The sequence below is a fragment of the Hemicordylus capensis genome, chromosome 1 (assembly GCF_027244095.1).
Source record: "Hemicordylus capensis ecotype Gifberg chromosome 1, rHemCap1.1.pri, whole genome shotgun sequence".
NCBI classification, from domain to species: Eukaryota; Metazoa; Chordata; class Lepidosauria; order Squamata; family Cordylidae; genus Hemicordylus; species Hemicordylus capensis.
Genome location: NC_069657.1, coordinates 337,736,454 through 337,751,624, shown reverse-complemented (window position 1 = coordinate 337,751,624; position 15,171 = coordinate 337,736,454). Strand labels below are relative to the sequence as shown.

Genomic DNA, 15,171 nt, shown 5'->3' with positions numbered 1-15,171 from the left:
AGAAATATACAAAATCATTAAAAACTAAAAGAAAATCATTTAAAATCAACCAAGTGCCCCACTGCCTTGAAATTTGGGTTGTAGATGGCACTCATGGGGACCTACCCACCACCCAAATTTGGTGCCCCTGTGAACTTTATAAGTGGTCTGAATTGATCCAAATCAAAGCAAAGCAAATCTGTGATGATTCGGGAGGACAGATTTGGACACAAAACAAATTGGGTGATTCGATTTGGGCACAAATTGAATTGGGGGGGGGGGGAATCAATTCGTGCACATCCCTAGTGTCCACTTTGCAATGAAATAAAAAAGATATGCACCTCAAACCTGAACATGACACTATTCATGCTGAACAAGTATTTTTGAAGTCACCTTTTGAGCTGGTGAAAGTGCTGATAACCTTTGGAACCTTAATTGACTCAATCATGTACATGTATTTGAAAGTAAGACGTGGTTCATATGTCAGCTCCCACATGTTCTACATATTGCAGGATATGGGAATGAGGGTCAAGCATATGCACAGCCATGCATCGTGCTGTCTGGGAAATACAAGAATTTCTAGTCTAGAACTTTATTATGTTATTAGAAACACTATGTTCGACACACGTACAACCTGTTAACTGTGTACACATGTACAGAGCTGTATATGTGTACACTTATTCATTTGTATAGTAAAGCACTTCCTATCTGTACTCTTCATTTCAGGGGGCCTATATCCAAGTTCACTTTTTATATGAACACAGGTATAGCTATTCATACAAACGCTTGTATATAACATGATATCTGAAAAGTACTTAAGAAAGTAAGGCCCCACGTTCACAATCTACCCACCCATTTTCTTGTGGCAGGCAGATGCAAGCATAGTATTTATATGCATAGAACCTGGATCGCCCTTTGTGCCCAACATTGTGGGTGAGGTCACGCAAGCTGAATGGTCCCCTCCTTCCCTGACCTGTGTAGGACTTGCCTGATTCTTTTCAAGCAATGGATGCTCTTCTCCAGAGTCAAATGTATTTCTATTATCTTGCTGGGGATTATTTAGATATTCCTGCTGGTGCGGAATATAATCCCCAGCAAGAGCATCCATTGCATGAAATACGTCAGGCAATATTGAATAAGCCATTTATTAATCCATTCAGCACCCTTGGGGGCTGGGAGGTAGTTGGCACATGAGATGCCACTAATTCTCCACCCCCACCTGCAGAGCAGTGGGGTCAAAATGAACAGAAGAAATGAATGCGTGTCATGAAGACACCAAAGAATGGAAAAACTTTTAAAAATCTCTAAAAAATAAACTGAGTACCCCAGTGTGTGTTTTTGTGTGGGGGGGGGGCTTTAGTTGGCACATGGCAGTTGACAGTTGGCACTTTCCAATGACAGTCAAAATGAACAGAAGAAACAAAGGCATATAATGAATCCCCATAGGGATGCATTATGAGGAAAAGCTATTAGACACTAAAGAATCGAAACACTTCAATATTCCTCAAAAATAAAATGAGTACCCCACTGCATTGCAGGTGGGGGGCATAGTTGGCACATGCTACACCCGCCCAACTACCCCAATAACCTGGACCTTTTTCCTTCTGACTTTCTGGTGCTGCGTTGTCAGCCTTCCCCTCCTCCTCTTCCTCCTTTCTTTCTTTCCTCACCATTGACTGTGGTGCATATCAGGTATATTGCTCTCTTGAACCCTCACCATTCTCCCATAACCAATCTAATCAAATCTTTACGTCATGCTGCTCTCTGATCATAAAAACATTATTAACTTTAGGCATTTAATTTTACGTTGCGTCTTACAATTAATAACACCTCGTACATTGTTATCTACAATATAAAATATGATATATGATGATAAATGATAATATAAAGTGGGATATCAGATTAGAGTGGACTGGGATGGGTAATTGGTATGTGGGCAGGATAGCATTGGTTGGATCTGTTTATTTTAATATCAATAACTGCTTTTTTAAAAATCATATTTCACCTTGAAAATCAATAACTTGTACAAATAAGTGGAGAAACGTAAAAGCTGAGTTCATAATACTTGGTTTCCTCATTAAGCTTCCAGAATAAAGTACAGGATAAACTATTTTCTTCCCCCCTCCTCTCCTCACCCTCCTCCCATGTGGTTCAACATATGTTCCTGTGCAATAAGCAGCCCTTGCTGGAGCATATGCTGACACAAATGATGGCTGATAAGGCAATGATAGGATTAAGCTGCTCAGGGACTTGCAATAAGTCATTATCACAAGGCCAGCTGCCATATCAGTTTTATTAACCCACTAAATCACTTTTAATAAATAAGATAATGCCTTTCAGAAACGATGGAGGAAAGCTAAGATTTGGCGTTGATCAAAGTCTACAAAGAAATTAAACTGTAACTTGAGCTCAAATAGCCCACAATATGTGTGTGCACTCCATGGCACATACATATTTTAACCCTCAATGGCAGTAACAGCTGTACGATTGACCTTGGCCCCAATTCAGAAAAAGGTAGTTGTGTAAATCAGTGGGCCTGTCAGTCAGTCACCATGACTAACCTGCCACATTGATTTCAGAGGTCTTGGGTGCAAGCAGCTTTCTCTGGATTGGGACCATTGCTGTTTATGGTTTCTGTTGTCTTTACAGTTGCATGGAGGAGGAGCTCTTCCTGCCAGAGGAACTCTTCCTACTTGCATTTCCCTTGTGCATGCAGCACCCTTCCACTTGCTCAGTCCTCTTCCTTCTTCCATCTCCCCTCTCTACTTCCTCTCCTCCTTCTGCCACCTTCTTCTCCCCTAGTGATCTTAAGCATGGCCACTGAGAGAGGATGGGTGTACTTTGACCTCCCAGGAGCAATCACAGTAACATCACAAAAACTTTCCTTGGGCTTAAAATATGTAGATTTGGCTCCTTGTTAAGAAGAGATTATTTACCCTAATGTAACCACAGACACTCCTTTAACAACATCAGTAAATTCAGTGGCATTAAACTTGTTAAAGGACACCATATAAATACACCATATTTTTATTAGACAAGAAAAAATCCTTCACAAAAGAACCATGAGTAGGCATTTTCCCGGGTCATTAGGATAAATAAGAGTAGATTATGCCATAGCTGTAATGAAGGAAAACATGGATCTTGAATGGGAGCAAGTCTGTATCCTAAAACCTAATTTTACTGGACCTTAATTGAAATCTTTAAATTATCATTTCAAAAATTATGTTTCACCAACTATTATGCGGAGGTGTGTGGATGTTTATCACATGACATGGATGCAAAAGTTTGGAAAAGGAAAATTACTGATCAACATTTACCACCTTTATTTATGTATATATTTATTTAGTTTCTTAGAATGGCTGGAAAACTGTGCAGTGTCCCATGGATGTTGTCAGCATCACAGAATCTGCTGTGCGCTCATAAAATGTTCATGCAGCTGTGCAAGAGTGCTGTTGTCTGAATGCTGCCATTATGAGTACACAGCAACAGCTGTGCTGCTGACAATGCTTGAAGAACACTGTACAGCGTGTAAGCCAAAATTCAGATACTGCCTTTCAACAAAAAACATTCTCAGTGTGGTTTACCTAGCAAAAAAACTTGACTGACATGTTACAAAAAGGTTAAAGTTATGACTGTCTTGGCTTCAGCAAGTCCTAAAGTAAACAGGAAGAATCAGGCCTGTTGAAAAATGCTTTCCTTCCTCTGTCAACAGAAATACCACATGCTACAGATTTTTCTATTTCATTTCATTTTGTATAAAACAACATAGCCTGCATTGCACAGCCTTCAGGGACACATTTTGGGGTGGCACTGAGGGCTTCCTGGGAATGGAGAGGATTTCAAAAATTGTTGATTCCCTTCTGCACCAGCGCAGTTCATTGGGAAGTTCTGTTGGACTGCTCTCTTGCTTCACCAGTGCAGCCTTGCTCTGTATGTCAGGCAACATTACTGATGTGCAAAGAGGTTCGTATTTAAACCAGTTCAAATTTGAACTGGGTTGGTTCGAAGGTTTGAACTTGAACCAACAGTATAAGGAGGCTGGTGGTGGCCTGTGTGCGGCCACAGCCCCCTGGCCCAGCCCCCCGCATCTGATGTAAGATACAGGGGCCAGTTAGTCATGCCCCTGCGTCTGATGGCAGACGTGTGTGTGGGGGGGAAGTTATTTTGGTCACCAACGGGGCTGCGTGGCCCCATTTGGAAGGGAGAGCAACTCGTGTTTTATTGGGCAGCACAGGCCGGAGCAACTCTCCCTGCCTTAAAGGCAGAGAGAGCTGTTTTGGCCGCGCTGCCAATGCAGCACGGGCCCATCTGTCTCCTAAATGGGCCACATGGCCCCATTTGGGAGGGAGATCAAGTGGCCAAGCTGCATTGGCAGTGAGACCAGAAGCAGCTCTCCCTGCCTTTAAAGCAGGAAGAGTCACTCCAGCCAGGCTGCCAACAGAACATGGGCCAATTTCGGCTCCAAATGAGGCCGTGCAGCCCCATTTGGTGTCTGCCATCAGATGTGGGGTGTGTGTCTGGGGCTGCACTCATGGCCCCTGATTGGTGGCAGCCCAGGTTCTTTGAACCCATTCGCCCAATGGTGGCTCCGCCCCTGACTTGAACCAAACAGGGCATTGAATTGGCAATGCCAGTCCAAGTTCAAACCAAACAGAGCCTGGTTCTATCTGAACTGGTTTGAACCAGTTTGAGCCTCTACATAGGGTGCCATCTACCAATGGGTGCCAACTATCACCCAAACCCCAAAGCAATCGGACACTCCTACAATTTTTAATGATTTTTTGAAAAAGAAATTGGATTTTCCCAATAGGGTATAATGGGGCCCATTATTCCCTATGCAGAGCACCTAGGGGTACAAACCTGGGGTGGGTGTTAGGCACCCAGGTTCCTAACACCCACCTAACCTCAAAACAATTGGACACTCCTGTGATTATTAATGGATTTTGAAGATTTTTTCAATTTTTGTATTTCAATTATGGGGATTTGAGGATGCTCCATTCGCCCCCTTTGGGGGGTGCCTGGGCACTCCAAAGTGGGTCTGGGGGCACATCAGCTTGTGCCACAACTCCCTCCAGGCAGCCCCCAAGTTGGTGGGGTTCATGGTTTATATAGAGCTAGAGCTAGAGCTAGAGCTAGAGTGGCTGTGGTTTATAAGGATAAGATCTCCCTTACCAGGGTCCCTGTTAGGGTGTCGGACCACACTGAATGTGTGTACTTGAGTTTGTGGACTAGGGATAGATTGGGACTTCTGTTGGTGTACCGATTGCCCTGCTGCCCAGTGGAATCCCTTACTGAGCTCATGGACTCGGTCGTGGAACTCGCATTGGAATTAACCAGACTTTTGGTGCTGGGGGACTTCAATGTTCATTTCAGGACCAATCTGTCCGGAGTAGCTCAGGAGTTCACTGCGGCCATGACAACTATGGGCCTATCCCAAGTGGTCTCTGGACCAACCCATATTGCAGGTCACACGCTTGATTTGGTATTTTACTCTGATCAGGGTGGTGTTCCGTGGGTGGGGACTCCTGTGATTTCCCCATTGTCATGGACGGACCACCATCTAGTTAAGGTTCGACTTACAACCACTTCCTACCTCCGCAGGGGCGAGGGGCTCATTAGAATGGTCCACCTGAAGAGGTTATTGGATCCAGTAAGATTCCAAGAAGCCTTTGAGGGATTTAATGCTGGCTTTGTCGGTGATCCTGTTGATGCCCTGGTTGAGAATTGGAACAACTTGCTCACCAGAGCAGTAGACACGATTGTTCCAAGCATCCCCTCCGACCTGCTTCAAATTTGGCCCCTTGGTATACAGAAGACCTACGGGGGCTGAAGCGGCAAGGTAGGCAACGGGAGCACAGGTGGAGGAAGACTCAACTCGAATCTGACAGATTGCTACATAGAGCACATCTAAAGATCTATGCTCAGGCAATACGTGCAGCAAAGAGGTGGTTATTTTCTACCTCTATTGCCTCTGCGAGTTCATGTCCAGCAGAGTTGTTCAGGGTTGTGAGGGGACTAGTATCTGCCCCCCCTCCCTTGAACCAGAATTTGGAGTCATCAGTTACCCGCTGTGATGTGTTCAAAGAATTTTTAGCAGATAAAATCTCTCGGATTCGGGCCAACCTAGACGGAGACTCCACAATTAATTTGATATCTGAGCTGGAGGTGTCCAACAACTCCTCTTATGTGATTTGACTGGATCAGTTTCAGACTGTGACTCCTGAGGATGTGGACAAGCTGCTTGGAGTGGTGAGGCCTACCACTTGTTCTCTTGATCCTTGTCCAACTTGGCTTGTTCGATCTAGTAGGGAGGTTGTTGTAGACAGCCTGGTGGAAATCATAAATGCTTCTCTGAGGGAGGGCAGGATGCCTCCTTGTCTTAAGGAGGCAATCATTAGATCTCTTCTAAAGAAGCCTGCATTAGATCCCTCATAGTTGAGCAATTATAGGCCTGTTTCCAACCTCCCAGGGCTGGGCAAGGTAATTGAGAGGGTGGTGGCCTCTCAGCTCCAGGCGGTCTTGGAGGAAACTGATTATCTAGACCTATTTCAAACTGGCTTCTGGGTGGGCTATGGGGTGGAGACTGCCTTGGTCGGCCTGATTGATGATCTCCAATTGGGAATTGACAGAGGAAGTGTGACTCTGTTGGTCCTTTTGGATCTCTTGGCGGCTTTCGATACTATTGACCATAGTATCCTTCTGGAACGTCTGAGGGTGTTGGGGGGGAGGCATTGTTTTACAGTGGTTCTGCTCCTACCTCTCGGATAGATTCCAGATGGTGTCAATTGGAGACTGTTGCTCTTCAAAATCTGAGCTTAAGTATGGTGTCCCTCAAGGCTCCATACTTTCTCCAATGCTTTTTAACATCTACATGAAACCGCTGGGAGAGATCATCAGGGGATTTGGAGCTGGGTGTTACCAGTATGCTGATGATTCCCAGATCTACTTCTCCATGTCAACCTCTTCAGGAGCTGGCATATCCTCCCTAAATGCCTGCCTGGAAGCAGAAATGGGCTGGATGAGGGAGAATAAACTGAAACTGAATCCAGATAAGACGGAGGTACTTGTTGTGCGGGGTCAGAACTCTAGAGACAATTTTGATATGCCTGTTCTAGATGGGGCCACACTTCCCCAAAAGGAACAGGTTCGCAGTCTGGGAGTACTTCTGGATCCACACCTCTTGCTGGTTTCTCAGGTTGAGGTGGTGTCCAGGGGTGCTTTCTATCAGCTCTGGCTGATACGCCAGCTGCGCCCGTTTCTCGAGATCAACAAGCTCAAAACAGTGGTACATCTGTTGGTAACCTCCAGACTTGATTTTTGTAATGCTTTTTGATTTTTGTAATGCTTTTTGATTTTTGTAATGCTTTTTGACTTGATTTTTGTAATGGGGCTGCCTTTGTACGTAGTCCAGAAACTTCAGTTGGTTCAGAACGCGGCAGCCAGGTTGGTCTCTGGGTCCTCTCGGAGAGACCATGTTACTCCTTTACTGATGGAGTTACACTGGCTGCCAATAGGTTTCCGGACAAAATACAAAGTGCTAGTTATAACTTACAAAGCCCTAAATGGCTTAGGCCCTGGGTATTTAAGAGAGTGTCTTCTTCATTACAAGCTCCACCGCCCATTGAGGTCGTCTAAGGAGGTCCGTCTCCAGTTACCGCCAACCCGTTTGGTGACTACACAGAGTCGGGCCTTCTCGGTCGCAGACCCGAGATTGTGGAATGCGCTCCCTGCTGAGATACGATCCTCTCCATCTCTGGCAATTTTCAAAAAACACCTGAAAACCCATCTTTTCGCCCAAGCTTTCTCAGCTTCCTAATATTTTGGGGTTTTAATCTCTGGTTATTTTTAAATTGTTAAAGTGTTTTTAAGTTTTTGTATATGATTTTAACTGGTTTTATGTTATTGTAAACCACCCAGAGACAAAGGTTTTGGGGCGGTATACAAATTTGATAAAATAAATAAATAAATAAATAAATAAATAAATAAATAAATAATATAAATGTCGATATTATCCTTTTTCAATGCAATGAATGAGTCCCTCCCGCATTCATAAGTAGAACAGTGTGAGACCTTAATTGCTGTGAACTCCGAACTCAGAGAGTTCACAGCAATTAAGGCCACACACTGTTCATTCATTGCATTGAAACAGGCTAAAATCTTTTTAAAAATTATTTCTATAAACCGTAAACCCCACCGACTTGGGGCTGCCTGGTGGGAGTTCTTGCATAACCTGCCAGAACTAAAAAATTCTTGGGGGGAACCCATAAACCCTACCAACTTGGGCTGCCTGGGGGGAGTTGTGGCATAACCTACCATGCCCCCAGACCCACTTTGGGGTGCCCAGGCACCCCCCAAAGGGGGAGGAATGGGGCATCCTCAAATCCCCATTATTCCCTATGGGAGAAATGCAAAAATTGAAAAAATCTTCAAAAAATCATTAATAATCACAGGAGTGTCCGATTGCTTTTGGAGTTCACTGAGTGGTAGGCACTCCCCCATTTTGTGCACCTATGTGCTCCATATAGGAGCACATAGACTCCCCATTATACCCTATGTAGAATCTTTTAGAACCGCTTTGAACTGGGTTTGAATTCAAACCGAATGGGCGGCGGGGTGGGGGGGAGTCGAACAAAACCAAAACTGAAATTACCCACCCTGATTTGAAGCTGGTTCAAATTCAATCCAAACAGCCCTAGCCTACATCCCTTTAATTAGTAGCTTTCTCCTTGTCCTCACTTTTAAGATATAGTTAACATTGTCCCCTGTTTTGTGTGACAAAGGTCAGCTTCAGACGTAACGCAAAACCGGAGTTAAACGGGGCAGAGGTTGGAACTCCAGTATGTCGGAATTTAGGAAACTGCAGTTTCAGACCAAAAGTGACCTGCAGTTTGCCTCACCAACCTCCAATTTGAACCTTTGGTTTGTGCCAAGATTCACAGCTGAACCATCTGGTTTGGCTGCTGAAGTGTTATGCCCGTACCCAGTCACTGCCATAACCATGGTTTCGTGCCAATTTTCAAACCACGATCATAGAGATGGTGGGGCAGACGCACCCGAGATTGAACTCACTCCAGGCCTGCAGCACTTCTCACTGGTCGCCTCTCCAAGCAGCAGCCCCGCCCCTTCTGTCATCCTCATAGCTATGGAGTTGCCTGGCAACAGGCACACCGCCATGTTGCATCCCTGGCTTGTCAGCCTGTCAAGTGGCACAGTCACATGGGGCATTCCCTCTTCCCACTCTCACCCTCACTCCCTGCCCCTGGAAAGCATGAGGGAAAGGGGATGGGATGACAGGACTGGCACTAAGTGCTTTGCTCCACGAGAATGAAGTGGCAATTATGTATGTTCACAAACACAAACACTTCAGGTAGCAACATAAGCAGAGCACCCCATCAGAATGCTGGGAAAGGAACAAATGGCTGGGGTGGCGGGGGGTGGTACCCAGGTTTGGGTTTAAAAGGCAGCCCCAACCAGCGATTCTCAAGAAGCCAAGTTCTATTTTTTTCACAGAATGGTTGGGGAAGGGGTTCCAGCCCCTTCCCCTTTGGGGGTTTGCCGTACCTAGGCTTACTCATGAGAAGTGCTGAGTAGCAGGATCAGCACTACCAGCACCGAGAAGGGAGATTCCTCATATGAGATAATGATGGATGCTGATCCTGAGTGGACCGCTCACTCACAAGAGTGCCAGGCTATGGGGACACCCCCTCACAACTCAGGAGAAGGACAATCAGATGGGAGGGGAGAGAATTATGGAGCAAATTCTGTAATGATGCCTGATGGCAAAACATCCCCTTCTCCCATGGACTGCTCTCTCACAGGAGTTACAGGCCATGAGGGCTCTAAATTGAACCAGTGCTCTATGAAGGAAAGCCACAGGGAAGGGTAGCCTAGAGACCGATCTCCCTGTCTTGGCAACTGCTGCCAGTCTATCCACCGATGTGGACATGTGCACCCTTGCTTGTGCCCTGAAATGGCAAGCCCACTCTCCAGGGGTTACTGGAAATTGGGGCTCCCCTCTCCCGCGAATCCCTGCGCCAGCAATCCACATACAGCATAACACTGGACAAGACCCGGGAATTTTGAAAGGGTCTAAAGATCCATGCATGAACCCCGTCCACATCCCCATCCCCCTCGTCTACACACGTGGCCAGGCTGTGGCACATGAAGCATCAAAATACCATTTGGATGAGTGTAAGGATTCACAGGCCATGTGGGGGGTTGCAGTGCTTCTGTTCTATGATTTGTCATGGAGAGTTGGGGGCCCCACACAACTAGGGCCACCTTTTGAGTGATTAGCTCTACACATGAGCGTGTAGTCCAAAGGGAGACCTAGGGCTAACACTCCATGGCCCTCCCCGGTAGACTGGCCCTCTCATGAGAGGGACAGCCTAAAATCAGCAAGCAACATTAGCAGGGCACCCCATCACAGTGCCGGGAGAGGAACACCCAGCAAGATAGGCACCAAACGCTTTGTTCTCTGAGAATGAAGCAGCAACGATGTATGTTCACAAGCACAGACACTACAGGTGGCAACATGGGGAGCAGGGCACCTCATCACAGTGCTGGGAGGGGAGCATGTGGCTGAATGTGTGTGTGCCTGGGGTCTTGTTTAAAAGTCAGCCCCAAGAAGGGATTCTGGAGTATCCAAGTTTTATTTTTTTTTAACAGAAAGTTTGGGGAAGGGGATCCAGCCCTCAAGGGGTTTGCACTCCCTAGGCTTACTCATGAGCAGGGCCGATCACCAGGGTCAGTAGTAGGGATGTGTGAACCTGTTCAACATCAAACCTGTTCTGTTTGATGGTCCGATATCGAACAAATACCACCACCCCCGTTACGTATCGGACGTTTTTTAAAAAGCACAATAGAGGCTGGTGGTGGGAGGGGGAACCTCCGTAGACCATCCCCATGGCCTTGGAGAAGCCCACTGGAGGGGGCTTTAATTTTTAAAAATAAAAACATATTTTTTTTTAAGATTGTGAACCCTCTCCCCCAAACTGAACTGGGGCGGGGGAGGGGGTTGAAGGTGTAGAACCAAACTGGACTGGTCCAGTTTGGGTCTGGTTCGGACTCAAACTGAACCGGGCCAGCCGGTTTTGTGCACACCCCTAGTCAGTAATGCTCCTGCCAAAGGAGAGTGCCCACTACAGTGATGACAGAGTATGCCAACCTGGGATGGACCACACTCACTCAAAAGAGTGCTAGGCCATGGGGACACTCCCTCACAACACATGAGAAGAACCATTCAGGGGGAACAAGACAGGGGCATGGAGTCACTATCTATATATTTAAAAGCCTTAGGACGTATGTCACACATCCCATGGTACATGGCACATCTTGAGCAAGTTGTCCAGTGTAGTTATGTGCACAGAACCATGGAGGTGCAGTTTGATGCTGGGGGGGTGCCTCTTTAAGGGTGGGGGAGGGTGCACTTTCCCCTCCTGCCGCTTCCCCCCACCGGCGCTCCATTTTTAGCAAAATCCATAGGGCGGCAGCGTACCTCCCTGATGCCCCTTTCCCCGTTCTTGTCCAGAAGTGGCTGTCACGTGCAGGTGACACTTCTGACCACTTCCGGCCAAGAACGGTTGAAAGGGTGGCAGGGAGCTATGCTGCCACGCCATGGATTTTGCTAAAAACAGAGTGCCGGCGGGGGGAAAGTGGTGAGAGGAGTAAGTGCACCCTCCCCCACCCTTAAAGAGGCACCCCCCCGGCATCGAACCTTCAAGCTGGTGCCGCCTTTAAACCAGTCCGGAGACCTTTAGAATGGCCTCCAGAACGGTTCATGCATTAGGGGTGTGCACCGGACCGCGGACCTGCGGCTCGGCACTGGGGTGGGGGGGTCAATTAAGGGTGGGGGGGGCTTTACTCACCCCTCCCGCGCTTTGCTGCTTTGGCGCCATAATTAGTTTAAAAAATGCGCCGCAGAATCCCTCGCCGCTCCGGGGCTCCTTCTTGACTTCAAAATTGGGCGGCAGGATACTTCCCTGCCGCCCCCAAAGCCCCCTCAAGCCATTTGAGCTCTTTAAATCTCGCCCCGGACCAAGTGCTAAAGCGCTCGGGCGGGCAGCGGGGAGATGTCCGTCCATCCGCCCGCCCCCTTCCCTGCCTTCTGCGAAGTGCAGGGAGCCTTCTGCGCGCGCGTGCGCAGAAGCAGGGAGCCTTCTGCGTGCGCGCGCGCAGAAGGCTCCCTGCACTTCGCAGAAGGCAGGGAAGGGGGCGGGCGGACGGAAGGACATCTCCCCGCCGCCCGCCCGAGCGCTTTAGCACTCGGTCCGGGGCGAGATTTAAAGAGCTCAAATGGCTTGAGGGGGCTTTGGGGGCGGCAGGGAAGTATCCTGCCGCCCGGTTTTGAAGTCAAGAAGGAGCCCCGGAGCGGCGAGGGATTCTGCGGCGCATTTTTTAAACTAATTATGGCGCCGAAGCAGCAAAGCGCGGGAGGGGTGAGTAAAGCCCCCCCCGCCCTTAATGGACCCCCCCACCCTAACCCTCCCGAACCAAAACCACCCCTTGTCCGGACCGGTTCGGAGGCCAGTAGAATGGCCTCCGAACCGATCCGTGCACACTACTATCATGCATATCCCTAGTCTAGCGGAGAGAGAAGGCACAGAGTAGTTCTGAGCAGTGGATGGCGGGGGCAGCTGCTGAAGAGGAGGTGGGAGGACCAAAGAGGAGCTGGTGCTGCAGCAACAAGGAAGAAAGAAGATGAGACATTGAGCAGCAGCCTCCATTCGTTGTCCTGCCGAGTCTCCTCGCAAGGAGGACAGCTGGGGCAGAAGAGCGCACCAAGGGCCATCTGTGCAGGCTGGAAGGGAAGCCCTGGCTTGGACATTCTCCTTGAGAGGAGACTCAGCAGGGCAACAGAGGCCGGCCTTCAGTACATTCCCCTGTCCAAATTGACCACCCTGCTCGCGAGGAGATGCGGCAGGGCAACGTGATGGAGACTGGCGGTAGGAGCCGAACTAGGCCACCGTGATGTCACTCTCCCTAGGAAGGGGAAGGGAGGGGGGAGGCTGAGGGATGGAGGGGAGAGAGAGTTGTAGTGGGGAGAGAGTTGGGGTGAGAGAGTTGGGAAGAAGAGCGAGAGAGAGTTGTGGGGGGGGAGTGATTGAGTGAGTTGTGAGGGGGAAGGTGAAAGAGAAAGAGCTGTGGGGAGAGTTGTGGAGCAGGAAGCAGGAGAATGGCAGGGGGAGGCTTAAGGGGGGCAGGGAAGGGAGCCGGACTGTCTGGGGAGGGGTGAGAGATGGAGAACTAGGGTGCAGATGTTCTGCACAGGGCCAACTAGATGCTAATAATGCTTGATGATAAAATAACCCACAGACTGCTCTTTCATGAGACTGTCAGGCCACTGGGGCTCTAAACAGCACCAGGTTGCTCTGTGGAGGAAAGCCATGGGAACAGGTATCCCGGCAACTGCTCTCCCTGTCTTGGCGACTGCCACCAAGTAGCTGTCAAAGCATTCCCCATCACCCCGAGCCCATCCACCCATGAGGATATGTGCACCCTTACTTTTACCCCAAAATGGCTACCCCACTCTCCTGTAGTCACTGCAAATTGGGACTCCCCTCTTCCTCAATTCCCCATGCCAGCATACAGTGCAGTGCCAGGAGAGTGCCTCGGAAATTCTGATCTGCATACAGCACAACGCCAGACCCTGGGAATTCTGAATGAGTTTAAAGGTCTGTCCCAGAACTTGGTGTTTCCCTCATCTTTGCATGAGACCAGGCTATGGCACATGGAGTGTCAAAATCTCCTTTGGGGGCATCCAAGACTTTACAGGGAAGGGTGGAGGTTGCAGAGATTCTGTTCTATCTTTTACCATGGAGAGAGCAGGGGCCCACACAAGCAGGAGCCCCTTTGATGGGTCAACTTATGAGCATGCAGTCCGAAGGGAGACCTAGGGCCCCCACCCTGTGGTCCTCTCTAGTAGATTGGCCCTCTGAGAGGGATAGCCCACTGGCAGCAGGCAAGCTGCCAGTGCAGCTGGAGTTCAGTTTGGTCTGCATGGACTGCTTTGCCGGGGTGATCCCTTGACAGAGCATCCTAGATCACATTGGGACAGACTTCCCAGGATCCTTTGCCCTCCCTCATCTACATATCTGCTTCTGGGAAGTCATCATATTCCCTGAGTAACAGGGAAATAGTGCCCCCACCCCCCCAACCCCCAATGGTGCTTGTGTGGGACTATTTGGATGCAGGGCTCTTGGGGGGTGGGGGTGACAGTGCCATAGCTCTCAGAAGTAGTACTGGCATGGCATGACATTAAAAGGATTTAAATGTCATTTCCATGCCTAGGATGGGCGGACGGCTCAGAAAAGGCATGACTGCGTTCAGCACAGCCCTTTCGAGATTGTGCCAACTGTGGCTGCTCTGCTGATGTGCTGATGTTTTGCCCACAATCTAGCCAAGGAGCTTGCTGGGATAGGCCTTGGAGGCCAGGTGGCAGGGAGGAGCTACCCTCTCTTGGACCTGGAGGTTGCTGGGCTGCAGTTGGAGAAATGTCTGCAATGTAATTTACAGTTTAAAATTGAAATCGCAGGTTCGCCAATCTCCAGTTTTGTGTTACGTATGAACCTGGCCTATGTCTGAAGTGGAGTTTTAATTACTGGTCTCCTCTTTGTACCCAGAACAATTGCTCATTAATTGCAAAACTGTGAAATCTCTCTCTCTCTCTCTCTCTCTCTCTCTCTCTCTCACACACACACACACACACACTTAATTACCAATTCCTCTCTGCAAAGAAGGTGCTTAAAAACTTCCATAATTCATATGTTTTTAATACCAGCATTATTTTCTCCTCTCTGCCCCTGGCTTACTGTAACAATGTCATAAATTAAAGGGCTGTGAAGGACATAAACAATCTAGCATCTACAACAATGAATGATCTCTGCTCAAACTTTGCATTTATTTGAGAAGAATAAAACATTTTATCATTTTCAGCTTGGCAGGTTTGTAAAGTAAAACCAGGTATTAAAAATAACACAATGGTTTAAATTTTCTGTATTTAAAATTACCTAGTAAAATCTACTAGAAATCAGTAAAATGGAACAAACTATCATGCCTTTGCCATAGTTTCCCATAAACTCTAAACAAGTTTTTTCAGTTTCACACACACAGGAATTCCAATAGTCTGCATAAAGATTCATGCTGGTCGCTGACCGAAATAAAGAGATTGATTGATAAAGATTTGATGACTTA

General features: G+C 47.9%; 1 protein-coding gene across 1 annotated transcript in view; it reads right to left on the bottom strand.

Annotated features, from left to right (window-relative positions):
- RFX6 (regulatory factor X6) overlaps positions 1-15,171 on the bottom strand; it is a 112,923-nt gene that overhangs the window by 44,395 nt on the left and 53,357 nt on the right. The gene's annotated exons all lie outside the window — the stretch shown is intronic.